A 20,383-nucleotide genomic window follows, 5' to 3' on the forward strand; every position below is an offset into this window, starting at 1 on the left:
TTATTTTACTTGCTTTGGTGAGTGATTGCTACTGATCAATAGCATTTTAAAAGCCTTTATTTAACATTTTGCTGAAAAAAGACATAATTTCTCTGTTTTCTTGCTTCTGATGTAGTTATGTAAGATTTATCAGCTTGCCTACAACTCATTGCACTATATGTAATTGAGTGTTTATAATGTGAATTTTGAATGCCATGAGTCACTTTATGAATGTGCTGGATTAGGTAAGCTGTTGGTGTATTTTCAATATTTTTTTATTTTCTCCACTGTAATGTGATAATGGAATTGGCATATATAAGATGGGGTGGTGGAGGCAGTGGAAGCTTGACAACTGCAAAAAAGTATATTTTGTTTCTGAAACTATGCTTTTTGCAATTTAATTTTCAGAAAAGCAAAACAACAACTTGTGCTTTGACGGAAAATGGGTAATCCAGACACTTCACTGTGATGGAAGACTGTAGAGCAGATTTAAGATGTATTGGAAGGGACTGAATCTCTCATGTTATGTAAATTCCTGAGGTTTTTAGCAACAGAGCTGGATAATGCTGCTGGGTATGTTGAAGTTTTGCCTGTTTACCTGACATACTTACTTCCATTGCTACAGTCGACAGCAGAAACCAAATGAAATACCTGCAATCCAACCCATTTATAGTGCCTGACATAAAACTTCTATTTTTGCCCTACAAGAGAATACCATTTATTTTGTTTTATTATTTCAAAATGAGTTTTTAGAATGATTCTTTTTTATTTGATTTTTCTAAGTTAAAACGAGGTCACCGAACTGGGTTGAAATGTATGTGTGTTTGAGTACAAGGTTCTTGTTGGCATGTGTATGTATGTGTGTTTGTGTTAAAGACACGAAGGGATGGCTGTATGTGTATATGACGGTGACACTATTATGTGTATTTGTGAGATATTTTGAAATGTTTGTGCTTGTTTATATACAAGTTTGGGGGTGAGTAAATGTGAGTTCAGCATCTTATTGTTGGATTTTCAGACATTAAAGTTATAGATGTGTCTCCTTTTCCCCGTTTTTATTCAGTCTCACAGTTAGTATATATTTAAGTTGTAGGGGTGTGGGATTAAATGTGGTGCTGTAGGGATTTTGACTGCCTGCAAAATCTTTTTTAATGGAAGATGTAGTTATACATATTAACTCTAACAGTGTCCAAACTAAAAAGCACATAAAATTACATGCTGCATTTGACTAAACATGCTGACTGTAGTGCAAACTGAGACAGAAACATGCACCAAGAACTGTTTTTCAAAATGATAAATTGAATAACAATGATTCTGTCATATATGCATGATATTAAACAAAACAGCAGAGGCAATTCCATAAAATAATCTGATTTTATTGCAAAAGAAAAATATTTGCATAGATACTTCTTTAGCACAGATAAGATAATAAAAGTAATGTCTCTCATATTAGTTCAGCTGCAGTTGCACAACTTTCTCCTGTCTGGATTCTTAGTAGAAAACTTCCATGCCACTTAGATTCTTCCAGCTTGTCACTTCTTTGTTACATTACACTTACCAGAACCTCTGTTCAGGGCAGAAATGTCCCTGCATCAATAAGCCAACATCCCTAATTACCAGGGCCACAGCCCTCATTTTAATACATCACACAATAAGATTATTGCTTTGCAACAGGACTCTCTTTGGCAAACTGTCTAACACAAACCCATTTATAAAACAGATTATTTACAATATATTCACTATTTACAACAAAATATTTTATGGTACCATGACATTATTTTATCATTCTGACACTCACAGGGCAAGTACCACTAGTACATTAACTACATGGGCTAAAGGGGCAGCTATCCTGGTTGTAAGGTGTCAAGTATCACAATCAGGAGTCAATTGTCATTCATTGCCAATGATTAAGTTCTGTCAAATGAATGGGTTTAGTAGATTAGAGTGATTAGTGTGCAGTCTTTGCTGCTACAGTTTAGCTATTTAAAGGAGACATTTTCCTTTCCTTTTTGGTATTCAACATAGTAAGTGTGGACTGCTCAGTACACCATATAGGATTCGTATAAGTTTCAAGGCTGTTTTAGCCTAATAACCATGTAGGCCTTGCCAATAGTCACCGTCATGCCTTAGCTTTGGTATAAGTTATCCTATAGACAGTGTCCTTGCAGCAAGCTTTGGCATAGGTTGTATGTGTACAAAATGTTTGAATCATATGAACTGTCTGGGTGATACACAGACACATTACATATAATAACCTGGGCATTACAGACCACCTAGCATGATATGGAGTGAAAGCCCTTCCAATTAGTATATTTCAGGCCATCTGCATCTGATTAATCTTTGATAGTAACATGGGTGTAGTCTGCACTTCCTGGGACATCAGAGAAATGGATGATGTCACAAAATAGCCCATACACTGTTGGTTCTCAACTCCCTGCTGTCTTGAGCAACCATTTATGCTCCTCCACATACTGTAGCATAATGTTTTGGAAATGGTATGGCTGTGATGCACCTAATAAAAAACCCTAGCTTCAAGGAATGTCCCTGTAGCTAAGATGATCAGTGCTACCCATACCATTGTATCCACATGATTGGGTACACCAGACAACCACCAGGATTTTGATTGTGGATAGGCAAGTTTGATTAGGTCCCTTACTGCATGCCTATCCACTCAGACTTTGGTCCATGTCTTATCAGACTTTTGTGTGATAGTAGGACAGGTGTCAGTTTCTCCTTCTGTAAAGTGCAGGTAGTCATGACACACAACATTGTGAACAGTGGCTCTAACATTGGCTCTCAACACAAGCTACTGCTGCTTTTCCTGTTATGGCTTCCATCATGCACACCATGATTCTTGCAGTTCAGAACTGGTATGTACTGCTTTGCAGTACCAACTTTTTATATATTTTAGCAAACACAAAGTGAACAGCTGAATCAACAAAAACTGCACTAGTAACCAAAAAACAGCCGGGCAGCAACAGCAGTAGTCCATTGAAGGTCTATCCCTCAGCAGTGTACCAGAATAACAGGAAACACACAGCTCCCAACAGTACAAACTGAATAAAACTTAATCTGATTGAAGCACTTTTTGTTTCACCACATCAGCCTTCTTCATAATAAATAATCTACTCATTGTTGTTCTTAAATACCCATGGTGGCTTGGTACAAATTTAAAATCAACCATTTCACTGGATGCTAGTTCCAAACAATTAACTTTGAGTAACCATAGAAAATCACAGAGTTTTAAAAGTTAAAGTGCATTTTTTTATGTTACATAAAACAACCACCTTAAAAATATGTATACTCATAAATGCAGGTTTAATTATCTTATTTTGTGTTCTAGTATAAACAAAAAAAAGTGCACAAAAAGTACATCTAAATAGTTTTACTATATTTTGTTTTCCTTCACCTACAGCAGTGCTTTCATTTTTACAATAGAGAGGTGGTAATTTAACCCTGGACTTGTGAAGGCGTTACATTGGAGTTGCCATATTAACTCCCGAAGCTCTAACCGGGTCTCCCAGTCCCCCCCCCCCCATTCAAAAGGTTTCACTTGCTTAATAACCCAAAATCTAAACTGTACATTTTTGCATAACACACCATGTCTATATAAGGCATTAGTTTCCTTTTTCTTGCAGATATCATGGATGTGCTTATATAGCCAGTTTTCTAGACTTCTTTCAGTTTTGCCTATATAATAGGCATAACACAGAGAGCAATAAACTAAATAAACCACACCCTTGGTTTGACAGTTATAGTAACCCTTAGCTAGCATAACCTTATTTCTGTTAACATGACTGAGGCTTGGAATGGAAAGCTCACTTTTGTTGGCAATAAATCTGCATTGGGAACAATGTCCACATGCAAAAGTTCCTACTTTTCTTCTAGCCCCTCCAGTAGTGTTTGTTACCCTCTGGTTATGCTCAAACACTCTTTTTAAATTTGCCCCCCCTCCTAGAACTAAAATTTAGGGGGGAAGTAAATACTTTTAAGCTATTGGGCATAATTTTAAACATCTTCCAGTATTTACAAATGGTCTGTTTAATTTTGATCGTATCTTGGTTATATGTAAGTACAAAAAAATGGTCACCCTCACTGTTGCTGTTACGGGTGTAATTTCTCACCTCTGGTGTTTTATTCCTATCCTCTGGTGGCACCCCAGGGGGTAGATCTAGGGTGTTAACTTCAAAATTCAACAGGGGTATATATTTAGTACCTCATCCAGCACACACTTCATCTTTTATGGTGTTAATCAAGTCAGGAGGATAACCCCTTGCAATAAAGAAACTTTTTATGGTTTCAATCTTCTCAAACAGATCTTCTGTAAGAGAAGTCATTCTAACTGCCCTAACCATCTGGTCTTTCACGATATTTTTCTTCTGGTGGTAGGGATGACTACTTTCAAAATGTAAGTAGGTGTTAGAATTTTTTTTTTACGATATATCTTGGATGTAAAACATCTTCTTTCACTGTCCTTTATAATCCAGATGTCGAGATAATCAATACTAATATTCCCTACTTGGTGGGTGAATTTTAAAAAATTTGTTGTATTCTCAGTGTATCTCATAAACTGATCCATTGGACTACTGCTGTTGCTGACTGGCTGTTTTTTGGTTACTAGTGCAGTTTCTATATATTTTGAAATGGTTCACCATTTGCTCTACCATTTTGGATTCCTTCATTTTGATAGGACAGAATCAGTCCATTGACCATAATCACTTTGCCAATACTCATCCTCATAGGGTGCCACTTGTCAGTAGAATGCAAAACAAATCAGACGTTTGATGAATTTGCAGGCACCCATCCAATTAGCATGGTTTGATTTAAAAGGAATTGTGGTTATCACTGTTTTGTACATAATAGACAGATTGATGACTATAGCAGCCTAACCTTAAACAATGGATACATTGACTAATAATAAATCTGTCCATATAGCTTGTCTTATTTATTTGTTGACAGAGAAGAAATGGTTCTAGTTTGAGGGTGTGTGAACACATTTGATTTTTAGAAGTGCAGAAAACCAAAGGAAGTTGGGTCCTTAGTACAAAATTCTAGAGTATAGGGTTTGTCTTGATAGCTGAGAGACTTTAGTTTAGTACCTTTTTTCTTCTTTTTGTAGTTTGAAATCTCTGGGCTTTTCTAGGTGCATGATGTATTTGTATATATATATATATATATATATATATATATATATATAATAATAGAGGCTTTATGTTTTTGGTTGGATCAGGGCAAGGTGTAATGAAATGAGAACTTTTATTTGTCCTACATGAAATACATATTAAATGTTTGATTGAGCTATACAGAAGGATTTCCTAAGTACTATTACTATGTAGTGTTCAAAGACTAGAGAGTAGTCTACAAAGGTACACAGATCTCTGACTCTGTATGTCTGGAGTCAAATGTCTATACTGTAGGTTGCTGCTAGACTGATGCATTGAATGATTGATGTATTTCTTGACAAGGTAAAGCACTGATCCATGTGGACTATTTTGAGGTTCAGTCCAGGGTTTACAACCAGAGAGAAACAGATATAAGTTAATATGAGATGTTGGTCACACAATAATTTACACTGAGAAAATGAAGACAATAATACAATCAAGGGTTCAAAAACAATTGCATAATTAAGAAATACAAGATTGGCAAAATAGATTGCTAAATGTTTACCGTATCAGAACATAGAGTAGCTTTTGCTATACCGCATAATGAATATTGTACCACACTGTGAACTCTAGTTACACATACTATGTTATATTAATCATACTTCTCAACCATGTAGTACAAGAAATCTAGGCAAATCCAAAATTAATGGGGAACAAAGGCCAAAACTAGGGACAAATTGTACAAGCAATATTTAAAATCTTAGAAAGTTGCTAGAATAAAAGCTTTTGTGCTGCCATGCATTTTCTGAAGGATATGAAGGTTGAAACTGAAACAAATGTCATTATTTTATTATTTCAGTCCTCACTGATTTGCCAGAAAATCACATGTTTAATCAGGAAGAGATCTAAAATATGAGACAAAAATATGGACATTCTGCAAAAATCTGGACAGTTGGGAGCTGTCATTGATATACTGTATGTTCAACAAAACTATGAGAATGTAAATTCACACAACTTCACATTGAAAGACTAGTAAACACACACTATTTTACACCAAGATATATAAATCTGAAAGGTGAGGCAGTAGGAGAAGGATTTCTGGATGAAGAGAAAGTATAGCTAGGTGTGGTGAGATTGGGAGGAGTGAGAAAGTTGAAGGCTTGTGTGAAGATAGGTGAAGGCTGCCAGCCTAGCCAGATAGAATTTTGTAGATAATTCTGTCATTTGTAAATATTAATGTAAGCCACAGGCTTATTCTCTTAAATGTGAAAAGACTGCATTGGATATTGAACTGCAAGTCAAGCATTTTATGACTGTCTTTGATGTCAAACTTCGGAGCCAATACATCTGGTTGAAGGAATTCTGGCAATTGTTTTAAGACTTCAGTTAATGGCTAGAATTTGCAGTATAAACGTCTTTAATTGCTCTTGTTTCTGACCAGGTGTAAATAATGTAAATATAGTTTCTGTTATCCTGGGAACACTACAGAAGTGTGAAGAATGATGTCACGTGAAGCAGCTCTGTGTTATCAATTTAAAGAGAGAGAATGAGAGAGCTCAGAGCATTTTGTTTTGAGAACATCCAACTCACCACTCTGTCTGTTTTTAGATGTAAGTAGGATTTTAGAATTGTGTTTTCTCTTAGATATAGCTAGGAAATAGGAAGATTAGAAATGTTTGTTTTTCTGTGATATCAGAACTTTTCTACGGTATTATTTTAAGTATTTCTCTGTGATCTCTGAACTCTTGACTAGCACTGTGTAGTAAGAAGTATTGTCTTGTGTTTTTATTATTTATTATTAAATATTTTTAAACCTTTCAACTGTGGCTGTTTTGTGTAGAGATAATTTAAGCTCTAGAGTACATTACATGTATATAGGGATACTGTACCAAATCACTCCAAATAAGCTTTGCTGTTCGGTCACACTTACCATTTGGATAATAATATCGCACAGTAATAATTGGATATCCTTTCAGAAGGGCCTTTAAGTAGCTGATATTAGTAGGCGGTGGCAGCTGTTACTACCGCATAGTCTGGGTAAAAGGGGCACAGCTGGAGAACCTGTGCTAGCCTTCCCCAGGAGTGTCTGTGTGGTTGCATATAACTCTTATCTCAAAGTGTGTGTGTGTCAGCTACTTGGGCAGGGACACGAAGCATTGGTTGGACAGAGAGGGTGCTGGAGGTTTTAGCTTGCCACTAAGCTGAGATCTGGACCCTAGTCCTCAGTGAGGACTGACACCTCAGTGGAAGGGGTAACAATGTCTCAGCAGCTATCGCCTACCCAAGTTTGAGAAATCCAAGCAGTGTTACAGGAGTTTGGGGACATGTTCACTGGGAAACCAGGGTGCACCCACCTAGTGCAGCACTAGGTGGATACAGAACCCCAAAGGCCTTTTAGGCAGGCCTCTTATAGGGTGCCTGAGAGAGTCAAACAGACTCTGAGGGAGGAGATACAGGAGATGTTGAAACTACGGGTGATGCAAGAGTCCAACAGTCTCTGGGCCTTCCCAGTGGTGCCAATGCCAAAGAAGGATGGCAGCACCAGGTTCTGTGTGGACTACAGGAAATTAGTCACACAGAGTCAGATGCTTACCCCATGCCTAGGACAGATGAGGCCCTAGTGCAGCTGGGTGGGGCTAAGTATCTTACAACTATTAATCTTACCAAGGGTTACTGGCAGGTGGCCTTGACTCCCAGTGCTAGAGAGGTCAGCCTTTGTGACTCCTCTTGGCTTGTATGAGCTCACAAACATGCCCTTTGGGATGAAAAATGCCTCAGCGACTTTCCAGAGGCTGGTAGATCATATCTTAACAGGAGCAGGAGGGTTTGCTCTTGCTTACCTAGATGATATTACCATCTACAGCCTTTCCTGGTAAGAGCACCTTCAGCATGTCAGGGAGGTTCTGGGCAGATTACAGAGGGTAGGGTTGACCATTAAGCCTAGCAAATGTCAGGTGGGTATGGCAGAGGTCTCCTACCTGGGACATAGAGTGTGGAGTGGTAAGATCAGGCCAGAACCTGCCAAAGTAGAAGCCATTCAGGCATGGCCTGCACCTATTATCAAAAAGCAGGTGAGGCCATTCTTAGGGACAGCAGGATACTTCAGAAAGTTCTTCCCCAGTTATAGAACCATAGCTGCTCCCCTCACAGACCTGACAAAGAAGAACAGAGCCAGCCAGCAAAATGCCAAAGGAGCCTAGGGTTGCAAGTATATGATATGTCAGTGCAGCACTGCAGTGTGATTAGTAACGCCAACACAGATGGGCTCTCAAGACAGGGAATGGGGTAAGGTATACTCAGCTAGACCTAACACTCTCAAGCAATGTTTCTCAAGGGTCACTTGAAAAACTAATTTGAGTTCTCCGCGGGGGGGGGGGGGGGGGATATGTGAAGATAGGTGAAGGCTGCCAACCTAGCCAGATAGAATTTAGTAGATAATTCTGTCATTTATAAATATTAATGTAAGCCACTGGCTTGTTCTCTTAATTGTGAAAAGACTGCATTAGATACTGAACTGCAAAAATGTAACAACAGTGCACTCTGCTGTAAGAAAGCTAACTCAAGCGTTTTATGACTGTTTTTGATGTCAAAATATATGAGCCGATATATCTGGATGAAGGAATTCTGGCCATTGTTTTAAGACCAGAGTTAATGGCTAAAATTTGCATGTATAAATGTCCTTTATTGCTCTGGTTTCTGACCAGGTGTAAAGAATGTAAATGTAGTTTCTGTTAGCCTGGGAACACCAGAGAAGTGTGAAGAATGATGTCATGTGAAGCAGCTCTGTGTTATCAATTTAAAGAGAGAGAATGAGAGAGCTCAGAGCATTTTGTCTTGAGAAAATCCAACTCACCACTCTGCCTGTTTCTAGATGTAAGTAAGATTTTAGAATTGTGTTTTCTCTTAGATATAGCTAGGGAATAGGAAGATTAGATTAGTTTGTCTTTCTGTGATGTCAGAACTTTTCTATGGTATTATTTTAAGTATTTCTCTGTGATCTCTGAACTCTTGACTAGTACTGTGTAGTAAGAAGAATTGTCTTGTGTTTTTATTTTTTATTATTAAATATTTTTAAACCTTTCAACTGTGGCTGTTTTGTGTAGAAATAATTTAAGCTCTAGAGTACATTACATGTATATAGGGATACTGTACAAAGTCACTCCAAATAAGCTTTGCTGTTGAGTCACACTTACCATTTGGATAATAATGCACAATAATAATTGGGCACCCTTTTAGAAGGGCCTTTGAGTAGCTGATATTAGTGGGTGATGGCAGCTGGTATTACCGTATAGTCTGGGTAAAAGGGGCACAGCTGGAGAACCTGTGCCAGCCTTCCCCATGAGTGTGTGCGGTTGAATATAACTCATCTCAAAGTGTGTGTGTTTGTCATTTACTTGGGCAGGAACACAAAGCACTGGTTGGACAGAGAGGGTGCTGGAGGTTTTAGCTTGCTCACTAGGCTGAGATCTGGGCCCTATAACTGTGCCAGTGGGGAGTCTTATTGGGGACCTGGAGGAAAAGGGAGAGCTCAGTCCCAGACTGACTGTGATCTCTGTGTGCTCTTAAGGGGAAATTGTTCTTTACTGTGTGTGTATTTATTATCCTTTCCGTATATGGACGCCCCTCACTGGTGTTATTGGTGAGGATTGAGGCTCCTTGATTGCTGGGCCAGTGCACATGGATCACAGCTTAGTAAGCAAAGATTCAGGGCAATGCATTATACAAGTAGAGGAGGAAAAAGACAGAAAGGGGAGATGTATGAAAAAGGACCTTTATAGGGGATGGCAGTAAATTGTTTGTTGTCTGGAGTAGTCCAGACACCACTACATTTCTAGCACTGTATGCATTGTCTGTAAGAAAACAAAGTACTCTAAATATCTTTGAGGTGCATATGCAGAAACAGATGGAGTTTCCTATCTGCCAGTTCTGCTCATACTGAGCATTCCTGGTACAAACGAGATATGCCATGGAAGGCCAGGCTGGTTTTGCAAGTAATGCTGCCATAGGGGAGGAAGCATTGCTCTTAGACCATTCCTTATGTATAGAGGTTGGTGTCCACCACCATAGTAAAACCCATGGTTCCTTGTGCAGCAATGGCATCTCTGATGCTGCCTTCCACAGAAAGGTTGATATTCACTACATTTTGGCATAGTTGGACTTTCTCAGTAAATGAATTTTAATAAATAATACAGGAGCTGGCAACACCAGTCAGACAGGGCATTTTGATGTAGTGCATATATAACCACAGTATTTACAGAGTCTGGGGCTCTGCCATAGAAGCTAAGACCACCTGAATCAATGTGAATGACTAAAAAATATTTTTGACAAATACAAGTGTATACCATGTTTTCCCTGTCTGTGAGTCCACCAGTGAAGTTGGTGTCCATTATGTGATAAAGACTGGTAAAATTATAGGGTACACAGAGCAGGCATTACCAAAAGAAACTAAGAAGTTATCTTTCTGTACAGACATTTATTCAAGCCATGCAGGGTACTCTCTATTTCTTCCCTCTCATTACTGTATGAATATACAGTGGATTGTTCTGCCTTACTAGAAGTGCACAGTCAGCATAAAAAAACATGCATCCACAGACCCCAGTAGTATAATCTCTATAGTCTTGAGTAAAGTAGTGGGGCTATATAATATAACTTTTGAATTGTTGCAAAGCTATGGCTAGAGTACTACCATAAAGAAAAAATACATGCAGTTTTATTGTGCAGGGTACTTTCACCAGGAATAACACAAATGCTATCACTCCTAAACAGTGATGGGTGTGTGTAACAGCCTAATCAATGAAATACCACATGCAGAAGCAGTGTCACCTGTGATAGAGGTTATTCTTCTTTCAGCTTTTCCCAGTTAGGGATCGTCACAGCGGAACTCCGGTCCGCTAATGATTGGCAGTAGATTTTTACAGTGCCAAGGTGCCAGCTCGACGCCCAACCTTCAACGAAGGCATGCCCATTCACACATGTCTTTCGAATGCCACTCAACCACGGTGAGGACATGCAGACTCCACACAGAAGGCGCTCCAGCCGAGAATCGAACTGGAGAACCTCTTGCTGTGAAGCGACAATGCTATCACTGCACCACCATGGCTTACTGTCATTGGACTGAAATGGGATAGCAAGTATGAGAGGTTGGTTTTAAAAATGCTGGCTGTGCATGAACTGGACCATAGTAGCAGCTTTGTAATTGAACCAATCTGCATGGCCATTTATTCATTATCTAGCGTCAACATATATTGATTTGTATTGTTTTACTGTACATACAGTTTCACTAACTAAGCAGCCATACTCTAGTTATACTTTCACTGCATAGGAAACCATATAGCTTTATTGTTTAGTTAAAATATGTCAGCCCCAGGTTAGCTTAAGTTTGAGTAAAACATTAAGTATTTTCCAGTGTCATTGTATCTGCCCCATCATTACCATCAGCATGTTTACTTTGTGCACTGAGTGTGTTGTACCAGTTTTCTTTGACTGTGACCATGATTTTATATCACAGATTTCCATGTTCCACCATTCTGCTTCATGCTTGCTCGGTCTGTGCTGCATTCTACTTGAAGATCTTAGAATCATCTAAAGAAATACAGCAGAATCTCTCTATATAGTCATAGATGCTAACATAGAAATGGACCAGTACTTGATTATATATCACCGTTAGTTGATGTAAATAGGGTCTGGCCCTATATCTCTGATATACAGAGACAGTCAGTAACACCCAAACTAACATATTCTTCACATAATCTCTAAAAACTTCCCAACTAGCATACCTCTCCTCATAAATGTCCATGATACACAGAGACACAATTGGGTTGGGTTGCATGGAGTCTATATTAGAAACACGAATGCTTAAATGTTCGAATCTCTAAAGGTCAACCTTTAGAGATCGAACAGTTAAGTGTTTGAATTTCTTCAAAAATTAAAAAAAAAATTCGTAACTCACAAAAGAAAACTAAAGGGTTTAAGCAGGGGGGCATGCCCCCCTGCACCCCCCATGTGGGGGGCTGCGCCACCCACACCCACCCCCACTTTAATATACCAACTCCAAGATCGTGCTACAGTGTAGGGAATGGGAAATTTCCTATTTATGCACTGTATAGTTCACTGACGTGCAATCTCGGAGTTGGTATATTTAAGTAGCGGGGTGTGGGGTGCAGAGGGGCTTGCCCCCCTGCTTAAACACTTTCTTGTATTTGTTTTTTTTTTATTTAGTTTTTTACAACTTCGAACGTTTAACTGTTCGATCTGTAAAGGTCGACCTTTACAGATTCGAAAATTTAAGCGTTCATCATCGTAATATAGACCCGGTTGCATGACTAGGCTTATTAAAGCCCTGCTGGTTGTTAGGCTATTATATACCTGTCAACCATTGTTAACATGAGCATACACACTTTGGACACAAGAGGGAGTCCTAAGTCTTTTTTTATAATTCAACAGTCTACATTTTACATTTATTCTTTTATATTTCTTGTTAAAATATTATGGTTTTAATATGTGACCTTGTACAATATTTAGGGGAAATGCAAAGTTTTAATGTAACTATGTATTTTAGTAGCTTATTACATTTTCTAATTTTAAAAAGAGCACTAGTTTACTACTAATTGTTTTCAGTTTCTCACTGGATGTTGGAGGGACTGTGTGTGATGTTTTAGCCATCTGATGAAGTTGATGACGAAAACGGATATTGTGTGTTATGCGTTTATGCACATTTTCATTAAACAGAGTTTCTACTACTGAGCGTGCCTCTAACTTGGTGTGTGGTGATACAACAGTGGTTATCAGTCTTCTTTTCACCGTTTGATCCGTTTTTTGGGTTATTAGTTTCATTTTGCGGATTTCACCTTGTTGGACATGGCATCTGAATCAAGCCAGAGAGGCTTTGAAACAGGAGAGCTTCGGAAGCTCATAGGACAATTGACGCAGCTGGTGGGTTTACTGACTCCCGTGAGCCAATCCATGGCAACGCTGCTATCGTCAATACCGGGACTGCAAAACCAGGAAGTGGCTAACACACCACGCTCGTCGAAGGAATGTTGCTGGCGTTTCTCAGCGTGAGGGAGAGTGTGGAAACAATGTCGCTGGCATTTCTCAGGGTGAGGGAGAGCATTCAGTAACAGACAACGAAGGGCTGAACAGCTTAGATGGTTTTCCACGCACTACCTTCATACACAACCGAGTGGATTCACCTCCAGAGGAAATTAGAGCAAGGAACAACCGACTGGACCCAGGGACAGAACAGATTCATGGAACTGTTCCTACAGGTACTGTCAAACATTTCAGTGACATTTTAAACATTCAATTTGAATTTGGAAGAAAACTTTCAAATTCTATCAGTAATAGAAGTTTTTCCAACATGCTTAATGACTTGGACTATTATTTACACAAATACAAGATGTTGGAAATGGACAATTCTTATTTGAAGTATTGCCTAGATCTAAAAATTGTACCTAAAGGTTTAAGGGTCTGCAAATACCCCAACAATGTTGTTGAGGGAAGTGACTTTCATTTTAATTTATTAAAAGTTTTTGATCAGTGTGGCTTCGACATCATGCGAGCTATTATTAAAAACAATGTGGGGGAAATGGAGAAACTGTATGAGAAGATAGAAAGTGTGAACAAGTGTATTATCAGTGATTTGTTATTTAAAGTGGAGGAAGAAAAAATTAAATATCAGAAACTTCTTAGAAATATTGAATCCAAATGTATTGAAGTACAGAACAGGAAAGTGGGGAAAATTGAGAGGAACACTAAAGAATATAAAAATAAAACACAGTACCCCAGACCAAAAAGTTGGGCTAACCAGGGAAAGTCTCGTTGGGGTAGAGAACATTATGATGGTGTGGTAAATGACGAAGTATTTGTACCTGAAAGCGAACAAGAATGTCTAGAATTCCCTCCACTCAGGAGATCTGAAAGACTGATGGATAAAGAACCTGTAGTGTATAATGCAAAAAACTACAGGGGCAGGGGATGGGGTTATCAGGAAAGGAGGGAAAAGAGATGGAACTAACTGATGTTATCACCCAGGATGGCAACAAATGGTCCTACAAAGACTTCAATATTTTTAATTATGCTGACATTAGGATTGAATAGACATTGTTTGATTTATTTTCTAAGGGGTTTGGGTTTATACCTAGACAGAGAACCAACACGTTTAAATTACTAGTGGATGTAAAAATGTTTTTAAGGAAGAAAAATTTGGAATTATTTTTTAATGGAAAGGGAACTACTTTTAACCAAAATAGTTTGGTACGTACTAGTACTTTTAACCCACCTTTACATCCTCAGTTGAGGAATTTTGAGTTAAAGGTAGAAAAAGAACTAAAGTGTAGTTTAAAACACAAATTTGTGTATTCGAATTTGACCACAAAAGAAAATCAGGTCTTACAAGACATTAGTAACAACGGTAACCCAAGGGTGATGAAACCTGATAAAGGTGGGGGTGTTGTCCTCATGGTCTACATTAATTATGAAGGTAAAATGATGGAACTGTTGAACGACACTAACAAATATTCTAGAATCTCCTTGAACGAAATTAATATAGCATACAGGAAAATACAGGTTGCTCTAAATGATTTACTTATGGAAGGACTTATTGACATCAAAACCTACCACTATCTAAATGTTGAGAAACCTAAGGTTCCTTCTATATTTGGGATTCCCAAGGTACACAAGGACATTAATGACCCCCCCCTTACGTGCTATAGTGTCTGCAAATGGGTCAATTACAGCACCTTTAGCAAAATTTGTGGATGTGAAGGTGAAAGGGATAGTCTTGAACAATGTTAACAACTTTAAGGACTCTTGGGACTTTTTGAAAAAACTAAAACCCAATTTATATGATGATGAACTGGCTTTTGGGACACTAGATGTAGTTGACCTGTTTACTAGTATACAACACCAAGTAGGCTTGGAGTGGTTTGAAGAGATGTTGATAGGATACAAGGAAATTACCCATAACAAATTTAGGACCATTTTGGTACTAATGGAGATGGTACTAAAAAATAATTTTATCTTTTTTCAAGGTGAATATTTTAAACAAGAGAAAGGAGTAGCCATGGGGGCACATTGTGCCCCTACTTATGCTAATATAGTTATGACTTATTGGGAGAATGAATATTTATTAAAGTCTCCTTTTAAATGTTATTGGACATTATATGGAAGGTTTTTGGATGACCTTTGTTTTTTATGGAGGGGGAATTCAAATAAGTATGATGAATTTGTGGAATACCTCAAAGGCACAACAGAATTTTTTTGATTTTACTTACCAATTTAATGAACACTAATTAAATTATTTAGATGTCAATATAAGGAAGAAAAATGGAAATTTTGTGTCCAGAATTCATAGAAAGGAAACTTTCTCAAACTCTTACTTGCATTACACCAGTGCCCACCCATTACATCAGAGGAAGGGGGTAATGAAAGGGCAATTAGTTAGACTGTGTAGGATGACCTCAGAAGATGATACCTTTTCAAGGGAAGTATTGACACTAAAAGAGTTGTTTTTAAATAGAGGTTACCCTGGTGAGTTGTTTGACAAAATTTTGAAGGAAGTATGGGATGAAAGGAAGAATAGATTTGCCCCTATTTTGGGGAAAACTTCCCCTGAAAAAGGTAATGATGACAAACCGAGGACTGGAGTAGTTAATAATTTTAATCCAGGATTTGTCTCTACCTATGATGGACAGTCTACTGTGATGAGAAGGATAATAGATAGGGAATGGGACAATTTTTCTAAGGTCTCTGATTTGAAACACATATTTGATGAACCTTTAATATATACCTACCGTAAGGGGAGTACCATAAAGAACGTGTTGGAAAGGGGTTGTAACAGGCTTAAAGAAGGAAAGTCAACAAGGGTTAAGAAAGGATTGTACAAATGTGGGAGGTGTAACTACTGTACCTACCTTAAAACAGGTGACTTCTTTTACCTGGAAGCTAGGAAAAATAAATTACAGTTAAATACCTACGTTAATTGTGATTCCAAAGGGATTATTTATTTAGTTACCTGTAATGAATGTGAATCTTTTTACGTAGGTAAATCTGAGAGAAAACTAAAACAAAGAATCTATGAACACCTGTATGAAGTTAGAAACAAATGTGACAACAACGCATTGTACAAACACAGTTTGACCTGTAAAACAAAAGGGTTTCAGTTTTTTGTACTTGAGGTGGTCCCCTTGGATCCTAGGGGAGGGATGTGGGAGACCCTAGTGGAGTACAGAGAATTATACTGGCAGCTAACTTTGGAAGCTAATAGACCTCCAGGTCTGAATGATATGATATCTTTAGCACCAGTATTAAAACTTAGATCTGCCAAACTTTAAAAGCCCTTAACCCTGTGTGTGGTTTATATTAATTTAATTTAATTATTATACATACACACTTTGGACACAAGAGGGAGTCCTAAGTCTTTTTTTATAATTCAACAGTCTACATTTTACATTTATTGTTTTATATTTCTTGTTAAAATATTATGGTTTTAATATGTGACCTTGTACAATATTTAGGGGAAATGCAAAGTTTTAATGTAACTATGTATTTTAGTAGCTTATTACATTTTCTAATTTTAAAAAGAGCACTAGTTTACTACTAATTGTTTTCAGTTTCTCATTGGATGTTGTAGGGACATTATTGTATTTAAACAGGCTGTGTGTGATGTTTTAGCCATCTGATGAAGTTGATGACGAAAACGGATATTGTGTGTTATGCGTTTATGCACATTTTCATTAAACAGTTTCTACTACTGAGCGTGCCTCTAACTTGGTGTGTGGTGATACAACAGTGGTTATCAGTCTTCTTTTCACCATTTGATCCGTTTTTTTGGGTTAATGTGGTAAGTTTCATAAACAAGCAGAAAAAAAAATACTGTGCCTTTGTATATTAAAACAACTTTAGGAGAGTTCAGAGTTTATTGTATTCTTGAATAAGCTCACTAAAATTCTTTCTGTGTGGTACCCATGCTGTACGGTTTTACAGATGACCTTTCTGAAGCACTGTTTGCACGTTAGGACTGGGAATAATTCTTTAGTAAAGTGGAACAGTAGTCTGTCTTTTCCACATGTCTACTATTGAAAGCTGACTTAGCTATTGAGTGCTTCTAATGTACAGTGCACCTTTTTTTTCTGTCACATTCTGATTAATCCTCCTTCACCAACAGTAATGCATCCTGTACTGCTCATCTAGGGACATAATTGTGGTGTCCTTTTCTCATATAACAAACAGCAGTAGGACCCACCACAGCAATAAACTGAATGGGGACATTATGTAAAAGCACATCAATGAGCAGTAAAATCCATTACATCTTTTTCCATTAGCTGTACACCCATCACATTTGTGTATGCCTCTAAAGTGAAAGATGCAAAAAAAAAAAGTAGCTACATTTCAAAGTGTAGTGATTTTACCATGAGCATGGGGCTATAAATAAAAGAGCACACTTAGGAAACTGTTAGCATTTCCTGAAGTGTTAAATTACCCTTCCACCAAGGTACTGAAACTTGAGCATCACCCTAAAATCTGTCTGAATGTAAACAATAGGATCACCTGACCTACCAGCTTACTCAAAACAATGAGAGCTACAGGGAATCTTGACACTCTCCCTTTAATCAGAGTAACAAACTGGCAGTGTTTTCTCTGAAAGTTACTTCTCATTTATTTATTTATTTATTTCCAGTTTGATGACTGGGGATGTCCACTGGGCTCAGGGAGCCCATTTTCATTATTTTAATTACACCACAGTGACATTTCTGTTTTAAGGTTCCAGCATCTTTTCAGGGAAGATTTTGTTAGCTGGTATCCCATTTGTTTGAGATTTCAGTACCATATCATTATTGCTATTATTATTATAAGAAGATATTCATAGTATTAGAATACCAAATAAAATAAAATGATTTATTACTGACATGTGATATCAAAAAAGCTTATGACACCTTAGCTCATGTAGCAATATGGAATGTTCCCCACAGTATTCAAGTTTGTAAAAAGATTATACATATTATTTATAATATTTATACATATTTATAATATTTATACAATGTCTTGGGTTAACACCCTTATTAATTGTTGGTTTGGTAGAAAATATTTGATTCAGAGGTAAAACCGAAATGCCCCTTAAGCAACTTGTTTGGATTAGTAATAGCAATATTAGATAAATGTAATTCACAATTTAAGTTAGTACATATGCAGATTGTTGATGCCTCCTTTTTCCTTTATGCTTTTCATATGTGAATGATTTATGCATTATAGTTAATTTTTTTTTTTGGGGGTTACATAGAGTTTTTTATTGATCCAAAATAAGATGAATTATATTGAACTAGATTTCAACATAGAAGAATGTAAAGAATATGGTAGGGCTTCACAATCTATGAATATACCTTTATCTCAACAAGAAATTACTCTTTTTAGAGATGACATTTGATAATGTATATGTCATATAACATCAATTGAATTTACTTCTTGAAAGTTATAAAGTTTTAGTAGACAAATGAAAGGTATGCCAATTTTTATAAAAGAAGAAAGTTTATATTTTGCATTCATGGATTCTTAATAAACTTACTTATTTAGAAGACTTTTTAATTTTTTTTTTCATGTTCACCTTTGCAAATAGGTTAAATCCTATAAAAAGACACGTATTATATTATAAACTAAATGAAGGTTGATTAGGACCGCTTAACACTGTTTACATTGCATCCTCACACAGTCATTATATTTTTGTTAAATTGTATAAGAATTCCACTGATTTTCTTGGATACATTCTATGAAATAAATACAAGAATAAATTGAATACCGTCATAAAAAGTAAAGAAAAATTCTTACAAATTTTATGTTTAAAGAATATGCTAATAAGACACATCTTTGGAAAATTCCTTTGTTAAGTATACCTCCACACAGAACTTTGTGGTTTGAATTAATTATGGAGTTTTCTTTTTCATGAAAAATATGGAGTAAATTAGATGTTATTTGTTAAGTTAGGAAAGGGACGGTATACTAAGTTTAAAAATATACCAGAAATATATGATTTTATGTGTAGACTAATTTTAGGAAAATTAATAGAGAAAGGATAACTGTAATATAAAGTAGTATCCAAAAAATTATGTCACATTTGCCATATTGAAGAAACTTTACAACATGCATTATTAACTTGTCAAGGAGCACAATATTTTTAGAAGAATGTATATAAAATATTAAAAAAAAATTGGTAAATTAAGCTCATTACTTTAGATGATATAAAATAGCTGCCGCGGTGGTGCACCGGTTAGGTTTGTTGCCTTACAGCAAGAGGTTGTCCCGTTCAATTCTCGGCTGGAGCGCCTTTTGTGTGGAGTCTGCATGTCCTCCCCGTGGTCGAGTGATGTTAAAGACATGCAGGTAGGTGCGAGCATGAATGGGCATGCCTTCGTTGAAGGTTGGGCGTCGGGCTGGCAATTCGGCACTGTAAAATCCACTGCCAATCATGAGCGGACTGGAGTTCCACTGTGGCAACCCCTAACCGGGAAAAGCAGAAAGACTTTAGATGATATAAAATACAATAAATATAAAATACATTCTAAATATATTTGTGATACATATGATTAATTGTAGTGCTTTATGGATAGTATGGATTAAAGATGTAAGCACTTACTGTATAATAAAGTATAGAACAGTGCACTTATATTGGGGAAGTTGAAAAAATAGCTATGGCAAAAAGGATGGGAAATGATTGGTAATTCCATTTGTTTTATATATTTTTTTTATTACTGTATTTTTTACAGTGTTACATAATCTTTACCTAATTTATGTGCACAAATTATTATGTATATGCTTTTATATTTTTCTTTTTGATTACTATTCAATGATAAAGTTCCTCTAGACTGTCATTAGGAGGCAGTAGTAGTCCAAGGGTGGCTGATATTGCTGCAGGAGGCTGCAGCAGGTCAGTAAGAGAAAACTATGACCAATTCACAACCTGGAGGTTTGAGCACACAGCAGTTACTAGAGATGGATGTACAGAATGTATATGATTCTTTGCGTGAAAGGTTATGATCTAAATTGTGGTGAAAACTGCATTTACTGACAGTATGATGGATGGTGGAAAGTTTATCACAAATCTTGATCTAACTCTTCACTTAAGAGTTTTTTTGCCCATACTTTACAGGATGAAATCAGAAGCTTGGAAGAGGAATAAAGGCCACTTCAGTTGTAGTCAACAATTCCTGACCACAGGAAATGATTTCAGTTAGTTCACTTCAAGGCAGAACTCATTTGCTGAGGTAGTGAGAAGCAGGACAGAAAGACATGAGCTGGAGGAAACTTGGATC

Source organism: Protopterus annectens, chromosome 1.part0 (assembly GCF_019279795.1).
Source record: "Protopterus annectens isolate FY-2018-M chromosome 1.part0, PAN1.0, whole genome shotgun sequence".
In the NCBI taxonomy this organism is placed as follows: Eukaryota; Metazoa; Chordata; order Ceratodontiformes; family Protopteridae; genus Protopterus; species Protopterus annectens.